Source organism: Hipposideros armiger, unplaced genomic scaffold (assembly GCF_001890085.2).
Source record: "Hipposideros armiger isolate ML-2016 unplaced genomic scaffold, ASM189008v1 scaffold_412, whole genome shotgun sequence".
NCBI lineage: Eukaryota > Metazoa > Chordata > Mammalia > Chiroptera > Hipposideridae > Hipposideros > Hipposideros armiger.
In genome coordinates, this window is record NW_017731762.1 from 1,030,358 (window position 1) to 1,045,224 (window position 14,867).

A 14,867-nucleotide genomic window follows, 5' to 3' on the forward strand; every position below is an offset into this window, starting at 1 on the left:
ACCTGGAAACTTTTTAAAATAATGTTCTTTTTCTATTAGCAAAGCATACTCATTTATATGCTACTTCTTATTTAATCTTTATTAGCATACTTAAAATACAGCAATGGATATTCATGTTTTAAAAAAAATTAAGCTAAATAATAAGGTGGGACTTTAGTGGGACTGAGAAAGGAATAAAGACACGAGTGAAAGAATATCTAGCTCATGGCTTCTTTAGAGAAAAACAGGCCGTTCAGTCGTCCAGATTTGTATAGAAGTGAGTAAAAACTCAACTTTCTCCTCAAATATTGAGTCCTCCAAGTTTTCTTCACCCCAAGAGAAATGGAAAAGCTGTCTCTGTGAATTTGCATGCATCTTACTTTACAGTTTTAGTAACCCTTATTAAATATATGGGTAAGACATTGAGGTTTTCTTGTGGGTAGAAAAAATGAATGCAAATTAAAAGAGAAATGGTTTATTCACAAATTAAAGAAACAAATTGTTCCCTTGGGTGCCTCCTTAATTGATGGAGAGCAAATAAGTAGGGAAGTAGGGTACAGTTAACTAGACAAGCAGAGAAGGGCAGACATTTCTCTCAGGACTGAGGTTAGAACCTCGGGCTTTCTAAGTGTGAGGGATTTGTAAATGAAGCTACTTTGTTACTGTCAGAATTAATATGTGGATAAAAATCTATGTTTTCAAAGCTCTTACAGCATTTTTTTTGTATCCCTTCTTTATTTTTAAAAGTAGTTTTATGTTATTTTTGTACTATTAACATTCTACACTTATGACTTTTCTGCCCCCTCACTACCGACATCAAACAATAGAACTGCTTCAATTAAGAAACAGAACATCAGCCCCTGGCATCTTATTCTGTTGTTCCATCTTTTTTTTGCTAGGGAGAATTCATTTGTTTCTTAATTAAGAAAAACACCAATAGCATGAAAAATCTGCTTATGGTACCTGAATGGTAATTAGGCAAAAGGTAAAAAAGAAGCATGCACATACATTCCAATAGCAGCCAAAATGAACTTGAGCTGATAAAAATGAACTAAACTACCCTTGCATAAATGGAGGCTGAGAGAAGTGTACAGTCATTATGGCTAAGACAATATGCAAACTATCTTCAAAGAAATCAAATTGCTAGAGTGTTTTCATTTGCATGTATTAACTATTAACATAATGAGGAGAAGTGACATTGGACCCGGATTGTGTGTCTGTTCGGATTGATAAGTCTACTGCATCTGCAAACAGAAGCCCAAAAATCATGCTAGTAGTTAGATCAGAGTTGAACTCTGCAGTGTGGACTCAAATGAAATCTCGAGCTTGACAAACCTGCTGAGTTACTGTATGGTTGACATCCCTCTCATCCACATTCTGGGCCTATCTTTTGCTTTCTTGCTCTGTCTCTCAGTCCCTGCCTCCCTCTCTTGCCTTTATATTAAAAAAAACAAAAACAAGAAGAATATTGCGGGGCAGAAATTTACTTTGAGCTTCAAAGGAACAAAATTCTCACTTGAAACTTTGTGGTTTTCCCCAGGGCACCTTGTCACAGTATGAGAACTGATGCTGTAAAGGAGATTTAAAGAACCAAAGGACTAATAAGACCTATTAAAGGCTTTGAAAAATTTAGATTTTTTTAATGTATTTATTCTCTGCAAACATAAGTCTAGGAATAAAGGAAACTGATGTTTATTGATCTCCTCTTGTGTGCCATGCTCTGTACCGTGTTTTTACTTAGAAAATGGGGAATTCTTGAGAAAGATAAAGAAGTGGCAGTGAGAGACATCTCTAGCCTTTTAGATAACCTTGGGAACAATCGTTGAACCTCTGGGTCTTAATTTCTCATCTATAAAATGGGGCAGTGTGACTACATTGGTGTTTCCTAATCTAAAAGCCTGTGAGGCCAATAGTTAATTTCAGTGATTTAAAAAGCTTAAGAGAAATTGGGAAGTCATCATTCAGAAACTTGCCCAAAGCAACTAAAATGTTTTATTTGCTTACAAGTCATGGGATTTATCACATAGTAGGATGACATTTGCTAATCCATGCTGGTGAAAAGCTCTGATAACTATATAAATCTTTGACTCATTTTGAGAAGATAAAGCCAAAATACATTTCTAGATTTTAGAATTCGTATTTTAATATTTCTAAAATCAGAATATAGCTTGCTTTAAAACCAATAAATCCATTTGATGTTGTAGTAGTTTTTCTTTTGAAAAACTTACTGATGTGTCTTAACAAATAATGGAGGCTACTAATTAATACATTTTGTATCATTTATTTTCTAGTTTGTTTATTCTGTTAGCAAATATGTATTGTGATCTTTCCCTGAATCCTCTTGGCACTGTTCTATGTACGGAGGTCAGTCGTGCCCTCGGAAAGTAAGTTCTGTGTTCTCCTACACTTTACATTCTGGAAGTGGGCAACAGGCAACAAAAACAACGCAATGAATGCAGTGTCATTTCAGGTTGGGGTAAGTGTTATGAAGAAAACCAAATAGGGTAATGTTTCAAAGAGTGACTGTTGGAGACCTTAGAATGATCTGTTAGACAGAATTTTCTCAAACTTGGCGCTGTTGATGAACAATAAAATGAATATCTTTCCTTGTAAAATTGTTTGGAACCACTCTCAAGGGTGAGGGTACAGATGTTTCCCAAAGACCATGATTCACCCCGTCCCCTAACGGCTGAAAGATGTTACCTTTTTGGAATGATGTGGAGGCCAGGAAACAATGTTGGAGACCATTAGACTTTATTGAACAAATTGAGGAGAGATCTCGTATATCAGAAATGCAGTTAGGTTCTAGGGAAAATGTAGTTAAGGCAGACATAGAGTATACCCTCATGGCACTTTCATTCTAGGACACAGAGAACATAATTCTACCTAAAATAATGATCATTGCTCTTAGGAAACTCAGTCCAATGCCTTATGATTTTCAGACATGTTACTTATTTACATGGTGTTTACATGAATGTTTTCAACAAATGCGGATTAATGTATCATATTCATGATTACATTATTGTGCCAATATTATGGGAGACAGTTTCTAGTATTAAATATCATATAAATATATGTAACATTAACACAGTTAACATTTCCTCATTATGCGCACGCGCCTGCGTGTGTGTGCGTGTATTTCTGTTCCTTTGAATGGATATTTGTGATTGATTAGATTAAGTGGTAAGTCTTGGAAATTCTGTTATTGACCATTATCACTGTTCTGTTGGAGTAGCAGCTGTAAAGATTTTAGGTTTGAAGCCATGTTAATTCCACTTTCATTTCAATTTAATTCTATTTTGCATAACATGCATCACTGCTTAATATAAGTGGACCTGTGTGACCTCAGAACCTTGTAGAGCTCCTTGGAAGTGCTTTGGGACCAGGGGACGTTGGGAACATTCTGAAAGATTTGGGGAAGAATTTTTTCACTGGTTATCTGGTGATGGCTCAGTGAAATGGCCCAGGCATTTGGCAGTGTGAGTAAATGTAAGCTTCGGCTCAGGGAACACTTGGGGGGAAAAATAACCACACAAAAGAAATCCCCCCAAACTGTGGATGCATAAAAGCTTTTATGCTTCTGAAGATTTTTAATAAGTATCTTCTCAAATAGGAAAAGATGACAGTACTCTTTGAAGACATCACCGCACTTAATGATACCTCACTGCTCTGTTTTCATGAATATGGAGATTATAAAGAAATGTTTTATATTTAAGTGATAAGTTAACCTTTCTGCCACATATGTTGATTATAATGTAAAAATCTCCTTTGAGGAAGTCAAGTTGATGATCTATTCATTCAGACAGCCTAAAGGGGTTAAGAGGTGAGAGCAAGTGTTGTCATATTCTCTTAGAAATTACCTAAGAAGTGAGTGCCAAAGTAGAACCCTGGAAGAACCTGTCTCTAGAAGAAGCACAAAATGGAGTATAGCTGGGTAATTTGAAAGAAGAAAAAGCAGAATTCAAGAGAAATGTTTGAGTTATTTAGATACTTATTAATAATGGAGTATTAATATTTTTTAGTAAAAATAGAGTGGTTTTATTGATTACATATAATTTCAGCTATATTAGTATATGGTACAAACTTTAATAATTAGAAATAAATGACTTTTTTTTTTTTTTTACCGAGAATAGTCTAGTTTATGGCAGCATGTTCAATGAAAATTATTTAAGTCCTGCACAATCATATCTATTTTTCAGATAATTAGGAAGTCAGCATCCAAGCCACGATATAGTTATCCCTTATATACATTTCATTAAGTAGAAATAATACATTCTGGCTTTTTCTCAGCAAACACTCCCTTTTTGTCATACAGACATATCTAGGTAAACAGACAGATTTGCCTGTTTACCTAAAGAAAATAAGCAGAATCAGAGAGCCATGGAGAAAATGCTGATGAACCCCCTTTTTAAAAGATTTTTATTAAAATATAGCTAACAGGGCCGGCCTAGTGGCATGTTGGTTAAGAACTGGCTTGGGACGCCAGAGGACCCCGGTTCGGATGCCACATATGAGGGCCAGCGACACTGCCCTCTACAGCTAAGATGCTGAACAACAGCTCAACCTGGAGCTGGGCTGCCGTGAGTTGCCAGCGACGGCGTAGGCTGCAGCCCCTACTGCAGTGGGTTGCCATGGGCTACCGTGTGTAGTCAGCAGCCAGCGTGAGCAGCCCTCAAGCCGCAGTGAGCGGCAGTCCAGAAGCTGATCTGCCTCTCCCGGGAAGAGTGCAATGATGGTGCCAACTTGGGCCAGTGAAGCAACGTCCTCCACAACTAGACTGAAGAACAAAAGACAGCAACTTGTCTGTTCCCCTTCCCCCAATTCTCCAGCGCTGTTCCCATCCCCCAATTCCCCAATAAAAATCTTAAAAAAAAATAAAATATAGCTAACATACAATATTACATTAATTTCAGGTGTATATCATAGCTATTCAACAGCACCCACAGAGCACTATACTGGTTATTACCACATTATTGATTGTATTCCCAATGCCAAAGAAGTGATCACCAGGATAAGTCCAACAACCATCTGACACTGTACCACGCTATCACAATATATTTGACTATATTCCCTATGTTGTATATTACATCCCCAAGATTGACTTGTTTTATACCTGGATATTTGAACCTCTTATTCCCCTTTATCTTTCTCCCCTTTTAAAATTTTTTAATTAAGTTGACAATATTATTTTATATTAATTTCAGGTGTACAGCAGAGTGGTTAGACATTTATGTAATTTAGGAAGTGATCCCCCCTGACTAGTACCCACCTGGCACTATACATAATTATTACAATATTATTGATTATATTCCCTAAGCTTTACTTTACATCCCTACGACTATTTTATAACTACCAATTTGTTGTATTTTTTAATCCTTTCACTATTTTTCACCCTGCCCCCAACCCCCCTCCTGTAATCACATCAACAAATCTAGTACCGATCTGACACTATACATAGTTTTTACAATAGTATTGACTATATTCCTTATGCTATACCCTACGTCCCCATGACTAGTGTGTAACAACCAATTTGTACTTCTTAATCCTTTCCTTTTGGCCATCCCCAACCCCCTCCCATCTGACAGCTGTCAAAATATTCTCTGTGTCTTTGAGTTTTTTTGTTTGTTTATTTTGTTCTTTAGATTCCACTTATAAGTGAAATCATATTACATTTGTCTTTCGCTGTCTGACTTCCTACATACACTCAGCACAATACCCTCTAGGTCCATCCACATTGTCACAGATGGCAAGATTTCATTCTTTTTTATGGCTAAGTAATATTTCATTGTATTGGGTCGTTGGAAAAGTCATGACACATTTTTGCACTGAAAAACAGAAAAATACGTCATGACTTTTCCGACGACCCAAGGTATATGTGCCACCTCTCCTTATCCATTCATCCATTCAGGGACACCTAGATTGCCTTCATATCTTGGCTATTGTAAATAATGCTGCAGTGAACATATGGATGAGCACCTTCCCTCAAAGTGGTGTTTTGGGTTTCTTCGGATAAATACCCAAAAGTGAGATTACTGGGTTCTTCTTTTTCTCTTGTTATAGTCTTTGTTTTAAAGTCTGTTTTGCCTGGTATAAACTCAGCTTTGTTGTTTTTGTTTCCATTTTTATGAACTATCTTTTTCCATCCCTTTACTTTCAGTCTGTGTGTGTTTTTTGATCTAAGTGAATCTCTTGTAGTCAGCATATGTGAGGGTCTTGTTTTCTTATCCATTCAGCCACCTAATGTCTTTAGATTGGAGCATTTAATCAATTTACATTTAAAGTAATGTTGATCGATATGTAGTTATTGCCATTTTATTGATTTTTTTTATTATGATTTTTTTTGTCTTAAAGAAGTCCCTCTAAGATTCCCTGTAATATTGGTTTGGTGGTGATGAACTTCTTTAGCTTTTTCTTGTCTGGGAAGCTCTTTATCTGTCCATCGATTCTAAATGATAGCTTTGATGGAGAGAATAATCTTAGTAGTATGTCCTTACTTTTCATCACTTTGAATATTTCCTGCCAATCCCTTCTGGCTTGCAAAGTTTCTGTTGGGAAATCAGTTGACAGTCTTATGCAAGCTCCCTTGCAGGAAACTAACTGCTTTTCTCTTGCTGCTTCTAAGATTTTCTCTTTGTTTTTAACCTTTGGCATTTGAATGATGATGTGTCTTGGTGTTGGCCTCTTTGGGTTCATTTTTTTGGGGACTCTCTGCACTTCCTGAGTTTGTATAACTATTTCCTTTGCCAGGTTAGGGAAATTTTCCAGCATTATTTCTTCAGATATGTTTTCAATTTCTTTCTCTCTCTCTCTATATATATATTCTTTCTGGTAGCCCTATGAAGCAAATATTGGTATGCTTGATGTTGTCCCAGAGGCCCTTTAAACTGTCCTCATTTTTTTGGATTCTTTTTTCCTTTTGCTATTCTGATTGAGTGTTTTATGCTACCGTATCATCTTCTAAATCACTGATTCAATTCTCTGCTCCATCTAATCTGTTGATTCCCTGTAATATGTTCTTTATTTCTGTTATTGTATTCTTTATTTCTTTTTTTTAAATTTTATTTATTTATTTATTTTTTTTACTTTTTATTTTTCAATTACAGCTGACATTCAATATTGTTTTACATTAGTTTGAAGTATACAGCACAATGGCCAACTGTTCCCTGTGCTATACTTTACATCTCCATGTATTCTTTATTTCTGAATGGTTTTCTTTTATGTTTTCTGTCTCCCTTTTTATGTTTCCTATCTCTTTATTGAAGTTCTCCCTGAGATCATTGAGCATCCTATAATCAGTGTTTGGAACTCTGTGTCTGGTAGATTGCTTGTCTCCATTTTGTATAGTTCTTTTTCTAGAGGTTCCTTTTGTTCTTTTGTTTGGGACATGTTTCTTTGTCTCCCTATTTTGGCTGCTTCTCTGTGTTTGTTTCTATGTATCAGGTAGGGCTGCTATGCCTCCCGATCTTGGTAGAGTAGTCTTATGTAGTAGGTTTGCTGTGGGGCTCAGTGGCACAGTCTTCCTGGTCACCTGTGCTGTGCACTCCAGGTGTGTCCCTTGTGTGGATTGTGTGTGCCCTCCTATTGTAGTTGATCAATGGTTGCTATTTGCATGTTAATGGGAAGGATTGACCTTCAGGCTGACTGGTTGTGAGGATTGACCATGACTACAGTGAAGGAGTTGTGGTGCAGGGACTGACCCTACAGAGCAGGATCTGCCTCCGCAGGCTCTGGTGCCTGCCAAATCCATTGTCGGGGTGTGTTGTCCTTGGAGGCGGCTGGGAGATGCTTCAGCTCATTTCAAAGCTGGCCACTGGGTGCGCCAGCCCCAGGCTACCTCAGAGGGGACTTGCTGCAGGCCAAGTTCAGCTGCAGCCCTTGCGTTTCTGTGGGCCACCCAGCAGTGCTACAAAGCAATCCACAGATGGTTGCCCCTCCCTTCCCACCACATGCCATGCTTGGAAATGCCGTGAGAGTCCAAGCCGCGAATCAAGGCATGCTGCCACTAGTGCAGGGCTTAGGGCTGCTCAGCCAGAGTTACAGGACAAGCAAGATGCTTGTCTGGGTTCCATGACAATTTGAGAGACCCTAGGAAAGACTGCAGCATGAGCCAAGGCAGGTGGTTTATATGAAAAAGCCACTGGAAGCAGCTTGGGTGTGCCTGAAAGTTGAGCAGGGTGGGGTCTCGAATCACCAGGGTATGGCGAACGAATGATTTTAGCCCGCTTGGTGGAGACTCAGATATGGTGGCTGCTTGCCTCTGCACACTGTGAAGGGAGAGGGTTCAACAATAAAACAATGGCTTTCACCAGCTTCTGCTTCTGGGAGAAAGCTGCCCCTCCAGTCCTTGTCCTGAGCCAGACAACTCAGTTCCCCTCCATATTGCCTCTCCAGCTGCTGCCCCAGTGCTGGAGCTCAGAATCAGTGGTTCTGTTGGTGAGTAAGTCTGTGCATTGTCCTTTTAAGAGGAGCACCTGGGACTCCAGCCCCCCTTCGTGTCACTCAGCCCCATCTCTGCTGGTTTTCACAACCAGCAATTACGGGGATTTTTCTCCCTGGCACTGGAACCCTGGACTGGGGAGGGGCTGGACCCCTTGCTTCTTTGTGTGTGGGGGTAACCTCTGCAGCTGAGATATCCCTCCCAATTTTTAATGATCACATGCTGGTGTGGGATCAGCCCATTTGGAGTCTCTGCCTCTCCTCCTAGTCTCGAGGTGGCTTCTTCTGTATGTCCTTAGTGGTAGGGCTTTGGTTAAGCAGGATTTCAGGTTATTCTCAATGATGGTTGTTTTGTCATTTAGTTGTAATTTTAATGTGGTCGTGAGAGAAGCTAAGCACAGCGTTTACCTATTCCACCATCTTGATGGGACCCACGTGGGTGTAATTTGAAGAACCCCTTAAAGGGGAATGTTAATTCTTATACTTATTTCAAACTAATATAAAAAAACCTTAGAACAAGCTAGGGAAAAAAAAGACTTCCTTTCTCTTTGTCAATTGCAATTTTGCTGATTCTGTTTGAAAGAGAACCAATTTCATATTCATTGTTATAAACTGCTTTTTATTTTTCTGGATATGAAAATGGCAGCATGTGGAGTAATGTTTTTCTGGATTTTTCTTAATCTGTCAATCTGTGCCTCTCTCATGCTTAAACTGCTAGGTCTGGTACACAAACTAATAACAATATATCATTGACCTGGAGACAGAACCAAATACCGAAGGTGGGGAGGGACATACTTAATACATGTCTGAAAATCTTGAGTGAGTTTTGTTTAAATGGGTTTTCCTATATGTATTAATGGGAAACTTGAATTAACAGGATCAAGTTTCCAAACTCTGTGCAGGCTGGAATGGTGTCCTAAAACCTCTCGTGACATTTAATAACACCTGAAATTTTGGTTTAAAAAAGTCAGCTGTGTAAGTACAGGACAAGAAGAATGAAACATGCTAACATTAAAAGTTCATGGGTATTTCAGTTAATTGTGAATCTTGACTGGGAGTTGCAGTCCGGACTGATTCTGCAGTGTTAGGCAATTAACAAGGAGTCCTGCTGTGCTTTGTACTGGCCAGTCACATCTTAAGTATTATATTCAGTGTTCATGTCCTCCTTAAAAAACAAGTAGGTCTGGAGGATGTTAACAGCCAGGCAATCACTGAAAGAATTGGGGATATCTAATAGGAAAAGAAAGTTATAGGTTTTTATATGAGAGCTGTATTCAGATATCTGAGGAACTCATGTAGAAAAGGAATTAGCTTTCTTTGTAGCTCAAAAGAAGTAATTTCAAAGGGCCCCCTGGGTCTGCATTCTACTTACTGAGGGCAGATGGGCTCAGTATCAGTAAAGCAGTTAGAGTTGTTGGAATGAAATGAAATGACCTTCACTGTAAAGTAGAGAGCTACCTGTCACTGGAAGATTCAAGTAAAGGTTTGCCTGGATAATCACTTATTAGATTTATTATTTAATAGCTCATTGGAAGGCAGGGGGTGATGGGCATTAAGGAGTTAAGGGGCAAAGCATGGGTAGATTTCTGGTGGTTTTATAATCTAGATGGGCCTCAGAATGTTTTGAGCCTCTCAGTTCAATTCTAGAAGGATTTACAGTAGTCCCCCCTTATTTAAAGTTTCACTTTCCTCTTTTTCCTGCAATTAACCACAGCCCAAAAATATTAAACAGAAGATTCCAGAAATACACAATTCATAAGTTTTAAATTGCATGCTGTTCCGAGTGGTGTGATGAAGTCTCAAGCCATCCTTCTCTATCCTGCCCAGAACGTGACTCATGCCTTCCTCCAGAGTATGCTACATAAGTTACCTGCCTATAGTCACTTAGTAGCCATCTTGGTTTCAGAGCGATTTTTCAGACATTTTGAGACAGAGAGAGAGAAAGAGAGAGCGAGCGAGTGAGAGAGAGAGAGACCACATTCACATAACTTGTATTGCAATATATTGTTATAATTATTCTATTAGTTGTTAATCTCTAACTGAGTAATCTCTTACTCAATTTATAAATCTCTAATTTATAAATTGAATTTTATCATCGGTATATATGTACAAAAAAAACCATAGCATATATTGGGTTTGGTACTGTTCATAGTTTCAGGCATCCACTGGGGGCCTTGGAACATATCCTCCATGGATAAGGGGGGACGACTGTAATTGGTACTTAGTAAGTCCTTCTCCTCATTGTTATTGTATCAGTAATAACTGACTGTCCCGGAAGCTAAACAAGCTCAATCGTCAGGTCCTTCACCATCTGAGGCCCTTTCTAAAGCCTTGGGAGGAGCTGGCTCAAATGGTGTGTTCGGGTGGTTTCATAGTTTTATAAAATTTTCAAAACGATGGTATTACAAGTGATTAAGACTGTTCATTCTTTCCTCTTTGACTTTTCCTCTCCCGCACTTTGGAATGGCAACAGGCATGACTGGAAGCTCGGTAAGGGGAAAGTGAGCTGGAAAAATCATTGTCTTCTTTTTAACATTTGCAATTTACTGAGATTTCCCTTCCTAAATAAGTGTGTACCTTCATACATGCTTTGTATTTGTCATTTTGTATTCTCTTACAGAGGAACCCAGTTGTATAAGCTTCAGATGTTGCAATCCCTGGTTCTCTTTTTGCCGCTTTTATATGTGGAATGATTCTAAGTGCCACCGATAGGTGCATAAGCCATCGATTGTCCTTTATATCAAGTTATGCACAATATAGTGGGGAGATCGGATCAGTTTTATTATGGATTCAACTATGTACTTTAAGAAGTAATTAATATCATATAAAAATACTCATGCAACTTTACACGCATAGACATTTTTTAAATTGTATAAGAAATGATTGAACAACAAGAAAGTTAGACCAACAGTGACTATGATCCCTCAAATCTAAGAAGACCATATTATGTATTGCAATCTAATATACGTGTTTATTATTCCCATGGCAACAGTAAAAGGTTTGTACTGTTGTGTACATCTTATTGATTAGGAAACTAATGTATGTATGAAGATGTCAAAACATTTTTATACTTTAGGGATAAAAATCACTTTGACATCAAATCAAGTGAAGCCAGCTGATAAATTTTGAGCATCTCCATGAAAGAACCTTTTCTTTATCTCAATCAATAATAATAGGTTACCAAACATTATGCGTTCAGACAACCTGGAGCCTTTTCGCTATCTTTTACAAACATCTCAGTGCTCTGCAGCTTTTTGCAAGTTCACTTTTATTCTTATTTGTATGTTTTGGAAAGCAGTCATGTTAAGCATGATTCTGTGCTGACATCGGCAGCTTATTTGGGGTTCTTCTTTTCAAAAAAATCCTATGATTGAAAAGATAAGACAGTCGGGAGATGTGCCATGACTATGAATTGCCTTATACTGTAGCATTATTTCTTCCACCCAGGGAGGCTTATGCTTCCTGAAGGGTATAGAACCTCCTCCAAGTGCTTGGCTAGCTAGCAGGTGATCTTTTCATATCTCCTACTGAGCAGATTGGCTCAAGGGGAAACAATGCTGTCCAACTCGTCCAAACACAACTAGCGTGAAAAAAAAAATCAGATCAAATCTAGTTCCCTTCATGTGCCGTCGTCGTTAAGATTGGTGTAATAAAGAAATTTGAAATGCAAATATTCTGTTATAACATTGTTAATAACCCCAGAACGAGTTATATATTTAAGCATGTAGACCTGTTTCAGACTCTCAAATGGGATTTGGTGGTTCTGTCATTTTCTAGAATGTACTATTATCTTTTCCATGTCTATTTAAAAATCACTTTTATTATGTCAATGTACCATATTTCTTTCTATGTGTTGTTTCCTGTCATTTTAGAGTGTAATGTTTTTTCAATAAATATTTGCTGAACAACTACAGTGTACCTGAAATTGACAAGTATTTGACTGATTTCTCTTGAACTTAAAAAAGAAAAGAATAACAGATATTACATACTGTTTTGTTATAGGTAAATAGGTAAGTGGATAGATTCAGTTCTTGGCATACTTGTTTTAAGTGTTACATATGGAATTATGGAATTTAACAGGAGAGGAATACAATAAACATTTGTTTCCTTTATTCAACATACGTTACTCTGGGAACTAGTGATATGCAGTTATGATAAATATATGCATGTATTGCATGTTACTTCTGGAGAAGGTAAGAAAACTTTTGAGAGCCCTCCTATGTGCTAGAGACTCTGTAAGGCATTTTATGTACATTTAATTTAATTTGTTTATATTATCTTCATTGTCCTATTTGATGTAGGGCAGGTATAGTTAATCCCATTTTGGAGACATGTTTCTGGGTGCCACTGCAATTGACAGAGCCATTATTTGGTCCAATTTGTGGGGCTCTTTTCTTACACGCATTTTATCCTTGGAAAGGATTATGCTGTGAAACGGAGGGATCCAGTAATGAATGGAAAACAAGGATACTCCTGGAGGTGATGGATATGAATGTTACCTTGATTGTGGTGATGGTTTCCACAGTTTTATGTATATGTCCAAATTCATCAAGTTGTATACATTAACTATGTGCGGTTTTCTTGTATCTCGATTATACCTGAATACAGCTGTTGTAAAAATATGCGCACAGACATGACAGGAGACATTTTATGATAAAATCAGAAAAAAATAAATAAAAAGTTAAAAACTGTTTAAAAAGATATAACCGTGTAGGTGGAAATGTCTACTAACAGGTCTAGCCCATAAACTCTTAGTAAATTTTAGTCAATTTTGAACCATGATTCCTGTCCTCAGGTGGCTTGTAGTCTAAGAAAACCAACTCTGAGTGTAATACCGAGTGAAGTGTACCGAATGAGAGGAGTGCCGAACAGCTTTAAATAAAGAGCTGTGGGGATTAAATCTGGGGACTTTGGTTCACTTATTTGAGGAAAGTATGTTATTGGAAATTTTAGACAATTTTAGATAATATAAAATCCCCTGGAAACCCTTGGGCCAGAGATAGAAAACCTTATTGAAAGCCCTTTATACATCCTTTAGAGAAAGTATCCAATCTGAGTGTGGTTATTCTTGTAACATTAAAAATGCAAGTTATTGATGGTGAATCAAAAGACTATATGGAACATAAAACTTCCAGTCTTCGATGCCAATAAAAACCTTATTTTCTCAGAACTTGTGAGACTTAGCTTAGAGTTGATATAGTCTCACAAAGTTATTTTAATGCATTATTTTATATAGAGTTAATAAGGTACTTCATAAACCTTACTGTGACAAATAAATGCATATTCAATATGAGATGTGTGAAAACTCAGGCAAGGCCTCAGTTCAGTGTTCTTTTTCTCTTTTCTCCAAGAGGTTATATTTCTAATGTGATGAGTAGAGGTACTAACGTTTAGTAGTACGTAGCAGGTACTGGAGACAGCGAACTGCATAAGAAACCAGCAGTGCCACAACCAACCTGAGAGGTGGCATGTGACATACCTTACTTCATTCAGAGACATGGCATATGTCAGAGCGCTTTGCCCTATCGCACAGTTAGTTTGAGCAATTTCCATTCCATTATGTTCTCTTACAGTTTCTGTTTTATCCCCCTTCTGGCTTATTCAAGTGTTTAAATTTCAAATTAGCAGCTTGTCTTTATCACTCATTTTGGGATTGAGGAAACACATTACAGCCGTTGGATGTGTTTCCTATATTAAAAAATAATAACAAAGAAAACAAAAATGATAAAGGAAAAAGAACAACGTACTAAAGGTTATGTTTAAGACACAGTCTAGCCGATAGATTACCTCAATGCGATGTTATCGGACTGTTCTAAAATACCCTTATCCAATCTTGAGAACATTGAGAAGACGTGTGTGTGTGTGTGTATGTGTGTGTGTGTGTGTGTGTGTGTAAATGTTGTATTTAAATATTTAAAATGTTGGGACAGGATTAACTGATAGCAGTAAGTGCCAGCAGTTCCTTCTTTCTTTATATATTTTGTTAGGTTTTTGAGAGTCTTACAGGTTACTTCATAGTCTGTGTGGATTGATGAATAATCATGTAGTAAGGGCCAAGGAAGCCGTAACAACAAAACGTAGTATTGTTTGTATTTATATAATGCTGACTATTCCATGCTGTATATTTTTATATATTCTTTTTAATGAAGTCATTTGTAGAAGAAGCCAAGATTTATAATCTACCATCTTATGATTTGAATTGCTTTTCCGGGAATTAAGGGGAGGGGTTCTGTGTTATCTCTGTAGTGTCTCATCAAGTGACACACATCAGATTTTCATCATGGCTAGCTGTGGTCAAAATACTGATGTGTTTCTCTATGGATTTTTCTGCATAAGCAAAGTGAAATGAAAAATTGAGGCTATTGTTTATATTATTCAGTTTTCCAAATACAGCATTTTTTTATAGAAGAAATGTTTCTTATTCCAGTTGAGGAAAATATAAATAAATAAAT